The following is a 9,820-nucleotide window of genomic DNA, read 5'->3' on the forward strand; positions in this document are numbered from 1 at the left end:
ACACGGCAGGAGCCATATGTGTTGTCACTTTATTGTATTTAATGGTCTGCGTACCAATCTGTGATGATCCAAGCAACTATGTAATCTTCATTACTAGATTCTTTACTAGCTATTAGGCGTAATAGCATGTTCTAGTTCTTGGAGGACTCATCACCAGGAGGATGGCGCACATGGAACATGGAGATGGAGATCACCATGGTGAACAGGTTCTATGGAGATGGAGATCACCATATGAAAATAGGTCATACTGTGTCACAGCTGTGTGAATGCTATTCTATTTATGTTTTACTTTCTGCATGCTGTGATGTTAGAAGTAGAACGATCCCTCACAAAGTTTAAGTTAGTATGCCCTCCCAACTAAAACTTGCACCGTCCCATGTCTTGTACAATTAGTGGTGGGTCTATGAAATTAGGGTGCCACTAGTTTTCCTTGACTAGACGGGTTTGTGTCGGACACTTACACGCATAAGGGTTGGTTTGCTTAACAAGGTTATCTTAACGGTTAAGGACCTTGGGGCATAAAGGTTGGGCACCGAGACAGATGTCACCCAACAACAGGAGTCATATGTGATATGATTAGCAAAAGTTGCTTACCGATCTACCTCGTTTGCTAGCGGTGATGCTAAAGCTCACTAGTAGACTTGTTAGGTGTGGATCCTGAATCACTAAGTTTCAATAGAGGGATATTGATTTTAGTGGGAGTAGATTCTGTTAAAATAGTTTAATGTAATTTGCTCTATCATGGATACGTTTGTCTTAGTGTATTTTGCATTACTTTTGTTATAGATTAAATGGCACCTAGCAACACCACCACATCGTTTGCTTTGCGTTCGGTCCTTGAGAAGGACAAGTTGAATGGAACAAACTACTCGGATTGGATCCGTAACCTGAGAATTGTTCTCAGGGCTGATAAAAGGAAGATGTTCTAGACACCCCACTACCACCATTACCTGCTGATGATGCATCTGCTGCCGTTAAGGCTGCTTACAAGAAGGCATTTGATGCTAATCTTGAGGTAAGCTGCCTTATGCTTGCTTGCATGGAACCCGAGCTGCAGATGCAGTTTGAAACAAATCATGAGGCACACGATATGATCGTGGCGCTCAAGGACATGTTCCAGACACAGGCTAGGACCGAAAGGTTCAATGTGTCCAAAGCCTTTCTGGAGTGCAAGTTAGCAGAAGGCGCAGCAGTAGGACCACATGTAATCAAGATGGTTGGTTACACTCAGCGATTGGAGAAGGTGGGCTTCCCAATGGGCAAAGAGTTGGCCACTGACTTCATTCTTTCATCTCTTCCGCCTAACTATGGGAACTTCATCTCGAACTACCATATGCATGGGACGGAGAAGGGTTTGAATGAACTGTGTGGTATGCTCAAGACAGCAGAGGTAGACATCAAGAAAAGCGCTAGTACCAGTCATGTGATGGCTATACAGAACAAGCCTAGCTTTAAGAAGAAGGGCAATTTTTGGAAGAAGAAGGGCAAGGTTGGAACGTCCAAGCCAAACCCAGCGCCCAAGGTTAAAGTTGGACCTGGACCTGCTCCAGACAGAGAGTGCTTTTACTGTCATGAACTTGGTCACTGGAAGAGAAACTGCAAGCAGTACCTAGCTTCGTTGAAGAATGGCGGAAGTAAGAGTACTTCTACCTCAGGTACGCTTGTTGTTAATATTATAGACAACATATTTCTCGCTGATACAATTATTAATTCTTGGGTATTTGATACCGGATCGGTTGCTCATATTTGCAATTCGATGCAAGGAATGATAAGAAGTAGAAGCGTGGAAAGAGGAGAAGTTGATTTCCGCGTGGGCAATAATGCAAGAGTTGCTGCGTTGACCGTCGGGACGATGCAACTCCACCTCCCGTCAGGATTTATTATGGAGTTGAATAATTGTTATTTTGTTCCTAGTTTAAGTCGAAACATTTTGTCTCCTTCATGCTTGATGAAGGATGGTTATTCATTTGCGAGTGAAAACAATGGTTGTGTGATCTATAAGAATGATATGTTTATGGCTTTTGCACCCATTGTGAATGGATTATTTGTTTTAAATCTTGATGGTTCACCTGTCTGTAATGTAAGTGCTAAAAGGCCTTGGCCTAATGATTTGAGTCCTACCTACTTGTGGCATTGTCGTTTGGGTCATATAAGTGAAAAGCGCATGAAGAAGCTCCATTCTGATGGACTTCTAACTTCGTTTGATTTTGAATCATACGAGACATGCGAGGCTTGCTTGCTAGGCAAGATGACCAAGACGCCTTTCACAGGATTTCCTGAGAGAGCAGTAGACTTGTTGAAACTCGTACATAGTGACGTATGCGGACCAATGAGCACGACGGCTAGAGGAGGATTCCAATACTTCATAACTTTCACTGATGATTTTAGTAGATATGGCTATGTCTACTTGATGAGGCACAAGTCTGAAACCTTTGAAAAGTTCAAGGAATTTCAGAATGAAGTTAAAAATCAGCGTGGCAAGAAAATTAAGGCCTTATGATCTGATCGTGGAGGCGAGTATTTGAGCCACGAGTTTAGCAATCATCTAAAGAGTTGCGGAATTGTTCCACAACTTACGCCGCCTGGAACACCTCAGAGAAACGATGTGTTCGAGCGACGTAATCGAACTTTGTTAGACATGGTTCGATCAATGATGAGCCAGTCGGACCTACCGTTGTCATTTTGGGGATACGCTCTAGAAACAGCAGCTTTCACACTTAATAGGGTACCATCTAAATCCGTAGTTAAGACACCATATGAGATATGGACTGGAAAGGTTCCTAGTTTATCTTTTCTAAAGATTTGGGGATGTGAAGTGTTTGTCAAGCGACTTCAGTCGGACAAGATCACACCCAAGTCGGATAAGTGGATTTTCGTGGGATATCCAAAGGAAACTTTGGGATATTATTTCTACAACCGATCAGAAGGCAAAGTGTTTGTCGCTCGGAACGGGGTTTTCCTAGAGAAAGAGTTTCTCAAAGGAGAAAAGAGTGGAAAGACAGTGCATCTTGAAGAAGTTCAAGATGAGCCGATCGGGCAAGAATCAATGAGTGATGCTAACGTAGCAGAATAAGTTGAGATACCCATGGCAAGAGAAGCACCGCCACAACCACGAAGGTCGGCAAGGCTCCGCGAAATGCGGGAAATATTATTGTTGGACAATGATGAGCCTGCGACATATGCAGAAGCAATGATGGACCCAGACTCCGAAAAATGGCAGAATGCCATGCAATCCAAAATAGAGTCCATGGGAGACAATCAAGTTTGGAACTTGGTTGACCCGCCTGATGGTGTTAAAGCCATAGAGTGCAAGTGGATCTATAAGAAGAAAAAGGACATGGATGGAAATGTTCACATCTATAAAGCACGACTTGTCGCAAAAAGTTTTCGACAAGTTCAAGGAGTTGACTACGACGAGACCTTCTCGCCCGTAGTGATGCTTAAGTCCATTCGGATTATTCTAGCTATAGCTGCATATTTCGATTATGAGATATGGCAGATGGATGTCAAGACAGCTTTCCTGAATGGAAACCTAGCTAAGGACGTGTATATGATACAGCCCAAGGGTTTTGTCGATCCGAAAAATGCTGGAAAGGTATGCAAGCTTCAGAGATCCATTTATGGATTAAAGCAAGCATCTAGGAGTTGGAACATTCGTTTTGATGAAGTGGCAAAGGGTTTGACTTCACCAAGAACGAAGAAGAGTCTTGTGTTTACAAGAAGGTTAGTGGGAGCTCTGTAGTATTTCTAATCTTATATGTGGATGACATATTACTGATTGGAAATAACATTCCTATGCTTGAGTCCGTAAAGACTTCACTGAAAAATAGTTTTTCGATGAAGGACTTAGGGGAAGCGGCATATATTCTGGGCATTAAGATCTATAGAGATAGATCGAGAAGGCTTATAGGTTTAAGCCAAGATACTTACATTGACAAAGTGTTGAAGCGGTTCAGCATGGAAGAGGCAAAGAAAGGGTTCTTGCCTATGTCACATGGCATACATCTCAGCAAGACTCAGTGTCCTTCGACTGCTGATGAGCAGGATCGCATGAGTAGAGTGTCATATGCCTCGGCTATTGGATCTATCATGTATGCAATGATAAGTACTCGCCCAGATGTTTCATATGCGCTAAGTATGACAAGCAGACACCAATCTGATCCAGGTGAGAGTCACTGGACAATGGTGAAAAACATTCTTAAGTACTTGAGAAGGACTAAAGATATGTTCCTCATCTATGGAGGTGAGGAGGAGCTCGTTGTAACAGGTTACACCGATGCTAGTTTCCAAACCGACAGAGATGATTCAAAGTAACAATCAGGATTTGTGTTCACGCTAAATGGTGGTGCTGTTAGTTGGAAGAGTTCCAAGCAGGAGACGGTGGCCGATTCTACGACAGAAGCCGAGTACATCGCGGCTTCGGAAGCCGCGAAGGAAGGTGTTTGGATAAGGAATTTCCTCATTGAGCTTGGTGTGTTCCCGAATGCGTCCAGCCCATTGAATCTCTACTGTGATAACAATGGGGCAATTGCGCAAGCAAAGGAGCCAAGGAACCACCAGAAGAACAAACACGTAATGCGGCGATTTCATCTCATTCGAGACTTCGTTAACCGGGGTGAGATCAAGATATGCAAAATACACACGGATCTGAACATTTCTGATCCGTTGACAAAACCACTCCCGCAGGCTAAGCATGATGCACATGTAAGAGCTATGGGTATTAGGTACCTTCTAGATTGACTCTAGTGCAAGTGGGAGACTGTTGGAGGTATGCCCTAGAGGCAATCATAGAGATGATGATATTCCATTTGTATCCATGATTTGTATGTTGTGTTCATTGAATATCCATTGAAGGCTACTTGAATTGATTTGCAATTATGTGAATTGTATGTGAAACTCTTTACTTGTATGGTTATTCTAAAGTTGTCCCTAGTCAGAGTTCATGTGAGGACACACATGAATATTAGACTAGCACATGTATTAGTTGATGACTATGTTTCACAAGTCATGGACATGGAGATGTTGAACTAATAATGTGGACACATGTGGAGACATGTGCTAGGACTGACCCAACACAAGAAGTAGTTCTCTCTTTAAACAACATATACGCTTTGTCCTTAGACCTGAGATTGTCGCATGTATTCTAGATGTGGATCGACCTACTTAGGGGCTATCAAACGCTACGCTGTAACAGGGTAGTTATAAAGGTAGCTTTCGGGTTTGTCAAGAAGCATGCTATGAGACATGGTCAATCAAGATGGGATTTGCCCCTCTCTGATTGAGAGTGATATCTCTGGGCCCCTCGAGTGATCGGATCCGAAAATGCATGGCCATACTACGTACGGTTAAGAGTTAACCTACAAAGGGATTCCGAATCACAGGATCGAGAAAGAGCGGTCGGTTTGAAGCTAGACCAAATATCGTGAGGCAAAGGGAATAGCATGTATATTATGTTGTGATGGTTCGTCTGATATGATCTTCGTGTGCGTATAGGAGTTGGCACGTCTTGCTAGAGGCCGCTACCGACTATTGGGCCGAGTAGGAGTACTCGGGCCATGTCTATACGTATCCGAACCCATAGGGTCACACACTTAAGGGGCTGGAAGCCCAATTCGGATCTGATCCGAGTTGGATTAGGTTTAGAAGTACTAATGGGTCTCGGATCCAGAGGCCCGTCAGGAACCTCTATAAATAGAGGGGTGGGGGCGCCCTAGGGTTTACACCTTTTTGGCGAAACACACCTGCCGCGCCTCCCACGCCCTCGCCTGTTGCAACTCGCGGATCTAGCAGTCCAGCTTGCAACGCTTCCTCCCTGCACGTGTGGATACTTTGGAGGTGTTGCGCCTGCAGCACTTGGACGAGCCGCCGACGAGCCACGACGAGCCGCGGCACCGGAGGCGATCTTGCTGCACGTGGACGAGCTGCTGAGGAGCTGCTGTACATGATCGACTACGTACGACTACGTGATCGTCTTCACTGCATCGACGCATATCTACATCTTCCGCACCAGTAGTGCGTCGAGTGGTAATCCCGTGATCCTTATACGACAGTTCTTCCTGGTTATACGCGGTAGAATTTTTGAATTGCGCTAGTGTAGCCTACCTCGTATTCCAACAGCCCCGCCCGTCAACCTTATGATTCCAACATAAGTAAACAGGCAACTCCTATAGCTCACGAGTGATAGAAAATCACTCAACTTTTACTGTGTCCCTATTTAGCATAGCAACTACTCGACTTATCATGCTAGTATTCAAGTCATGGGTACAAGGAGCATGCAACTAAGGTTTCAAGCAACTCCTATAAACTTAATGCACAAACATAAATAACATAATTATTGCATAATTTGGAAACTAGGGTTATGCTCCGGAGCTTGCCTTCTTGCCTTAAACCAGCCTTAGGCTCTTCCGAACTTTGGTTCGGGCCTTAGTTTGCCTTGATCACGTTCAGCTCATCAAGAGGGTGTCCTTCTTCACGTTTCGGGCCGAGCTCGTACGTTCCGTCGGCGAGGTTAGCTTCTACACGAGATGCATATGCATAAGATTTTGTTCATAAACTTTCACGATGTAGGTTTCATTTTGTTATTAATTACAAAAGCATAGGTGTATTTTCGGCCACATTTCACCTAGACAAGATCTAATCTTTGATTTCTTTGTAAAGTAAAGTGTGTTGCGATTCAAAACTCGGGCTTGACTTGATGGTGGTTGTGTACACATATAAGGTTTTAACAACTTTAGACTTCACAAAGAAAGGTGGGGGTAATTTTGGGGTTGCTCAACATTCATTTGGAAAGTTATCCTGTTTCTGAATTTTAAACAACTTAATTTAGCATTTAGCATTTTACCCTTCCTATTTAACATTTGTTATTTTTCCCTTTAACTAGCCATTAACTTCAATAATTGTTTCTGGCAGCATCAAATAAGATATGGTTCTGAAAATTTTACACAGGCTTCCTAATCACATTAGTGACCTACTGTAAGATCTTGGGATACATTTGACTTCTACAAAAATTATTAAAATTAAAGCAGTACTAAATTGATTTCACATTTTTAGCATTTTTCTACAGATTCCTACACATTTTCAAAGTTTCAGCCTTTTAACTTGTTTTAAAATAGAAAAAGGAAAAAGCACTTTACAAAGGGGTCCCTGGAACTTTTAAACTTTCATAGAATAGCCCTACTATTTTATGGTTTAGACCCTAAAACAAAAAGGGGACTTGCAATGTGGCCCCCGAGGCTCGGCCGGCGGCTTGTTAGTGCGATTCCGACGAGTGATGGCGGCGAAGGTGTGAAGAAGGGGCACGGGTGCGAGGAGTGGCTCACCTTGGGGCTGAGAGCTAAAGACTGCGAGGGCGGAGGGTGGCTGGCGGTGAGGCTCGATGGTAAGGCTCCGGGCGTGGTGGTGCGGCCTCTAGTCCGGCGACAACAGTGGTGAAGCTGGCCGGAGGAGAGCTCTGTGAGCTGCGGTGGGGTGTGGGTGAGCTAGGGGAGGGACTAGGAGGCTACGAGGGTGGCCGGAGGGTGGTGCTCCGCGGTGAGGACAAAGGTGGGCGCAGGGGAGCTCTTGCGCAGGTGAGACGGGTAAAGGGGCAGTGCCATCGAGCTCTGGAGGGCCACTTTTTATAGCTGCTCAGCAGCGTGGGTGAGCAAGGGGCCCAGGATAAGGCTGGCGGGCCTGGGGCAGGCACGAAGTCGGCCAAGGAGTGGCGCAGGTGCGGTAGTTGCAGCGGTTGGCCGCCGGTGGCGTGCGGGCCACGGGCATGCATGGGCACCATGCTTGGATTGGTCGGGCAAGATTTTGGTGCGGAGAAGCAGGGTTGTCACAGTCGGGGAGTGGGTAGTCTGGCGCTCCGACAGGTCACATCGCTAGTGGCCACTGGCCAGGCGGTGCTGGCCATGGGCACGACGTGATGTGGCGCCGTTGACATCGCACGCGCGGGCGATGGTAGGGCAGCAAGGATTTGGCGTGGGGAGGGGAGGATTGCGCGCGCGGTGAGTGAGCAGTGGCGGGGGACGTCTTGTCCCATCATCGACAGCGATAGGCTAGCGACACTACGTGAACGGAGGGCCACAACGTCACGACATCATGCACGAGCGCGTGGTGACCGCGCACCGGGTGGGAGCGCGTCGCGGGGGTATATGTGTGGCAGTGAGTTTGAGCTGAAAACTCTCCAAAAATTTGAACGAAACTTGAAAATTTTCAAATATTAAAGTTGTTGTCCACACTATACTCTACAACTTTTTCAAAAACCTATGGTGCAAAATCTGGCTAGTTTTTGAGATAAAGCTGATCAAACTTTGGTAGAATGGCGAACATGGCTTAGTTTGAAATTTGCCCCAAATTTGTCTGTTTTGGATTTAAAATTTGAAGGCCTTCCACTAAAAATTAGAAGATGTGCAAATAACAAAAGTTGTTTGTTTTTCAAGTGTTCTACAACTTTCATATTGACCAAAAGTTGAGTTCTTATATAAAATTTGGTTTTCCACTTCTACCCCCAAATTAGTGCTTTTCAGGACATTTTCAACACTACGTGGGGACTGCTGGCAGGGCTAGGACACTAGAGGTAGAAGAAGTGACGGAAGAGCTCGACGCAGGGCCACATGCCTCGACGCAGGGCCACATGCCTCGACGCAGGGCCACATGCCTATGAACATCTCGCATAGATATGTGACGATGGCCAGCGTGAGGATGGCGTTGGGCGTGAGATGCATGAGATGCACCTGGTACTCCTCCAGCACGCAGACGAAGAAGGCGAAGGATGGGGGGATGAACCCACAAAAGAAGAAGGGGAGGAACATGACCACCACCCTTGGCTCATCAGGGCTCGCCGGATCTTTTGCCCCGTGGATCACCGTGCCGCTGCCGTCCAGCCCCACTGGAGCTAGCATCGCTCGGATGCGCTCTAGGGCATCCACAGCCACGACAATGGAGCGCGTGAGATGGGTGATTCAGGGGTCACACGATGGAGACGAAGGGGTGCAATGGCTGGATCGATCACTCCTTGCCATGGCGATGGGTGGAGAGGCAGCGAGAGGAGCACGGCGAATAGGCAAAGGTGACAAGTGGAGGAACAGGAAGCCCTAGGGGCTCGCCTGTGCGATCTTAAAGGTGACGGGTGCTATGCCTCGGTTTCAAGGAACGACCACTGTGAGAAAAGGGTGGCGGGCCTGGAATCTAGGGGAATCCCAACCGACTCGAAATGGATTGGGAGTGCATCCAAGGAAGTCAAAGCATCAAGGACCAATGCCTCATCTACTGGGCCCCACGCTCGACCAGAGTAGGATGGCCGAAAAATGGGTCAGGGGCTACTGTCAGCACCAAGGAAACCGGGGTTCCCTGAGGAGGTGCTAAAAAGATAGGCCTCTTAATGCCTGGGGATTTCCGTCTAAAAAGGCCCAGGTAAAAGGGGTGGATCCAAGGCCCAAAGGGCTCAAGAGCAAAGCATCCTCAGGGCCGCTACAGTATCCTCTCCCGAGAAGGAACACGTGGCGCCTCTCTTATTTTTGGTGGTGTTTTGCGAGTTCCTTTGTGTCCAGCTCACGCCTGTAGCACGGTCTACGCTAGGACCAGCGCAGTACCGCCGTTGAGCGATTACTTAGCTTGCTTTTGTGACTAACGTGGTGCTAGTATTATCCCTTACTCTAGCCCACCTACAGCTCCACATATTCGACTTACAGCTTGACATGTGTTTATTGCTGCAGCACCGATATACTTCGCTCCACGGTTCCAGACTTGTTGATTGTCGTAACCTCCTGTTTGGCTTGGTAAGAACTTGTAAGGGCTTGTTTTAAACAAGTTGAGTTTGAGAAAATTATAACCGACA

The sequence above is a fragment of the Setaria viridis genome, chromosome 5 (genome assembly GCF_005286985.2).
Source record: "Setaria viridis chromosome 5, Setaria_viridis_v4.0, whole genome shotgun sequence".
Lineage (NCBI taxonomy): Eukaryota > Viridiplantae > Streptophyta > Magnoliopsida > Poales > Poaceae > Setaria > Setaria viridis.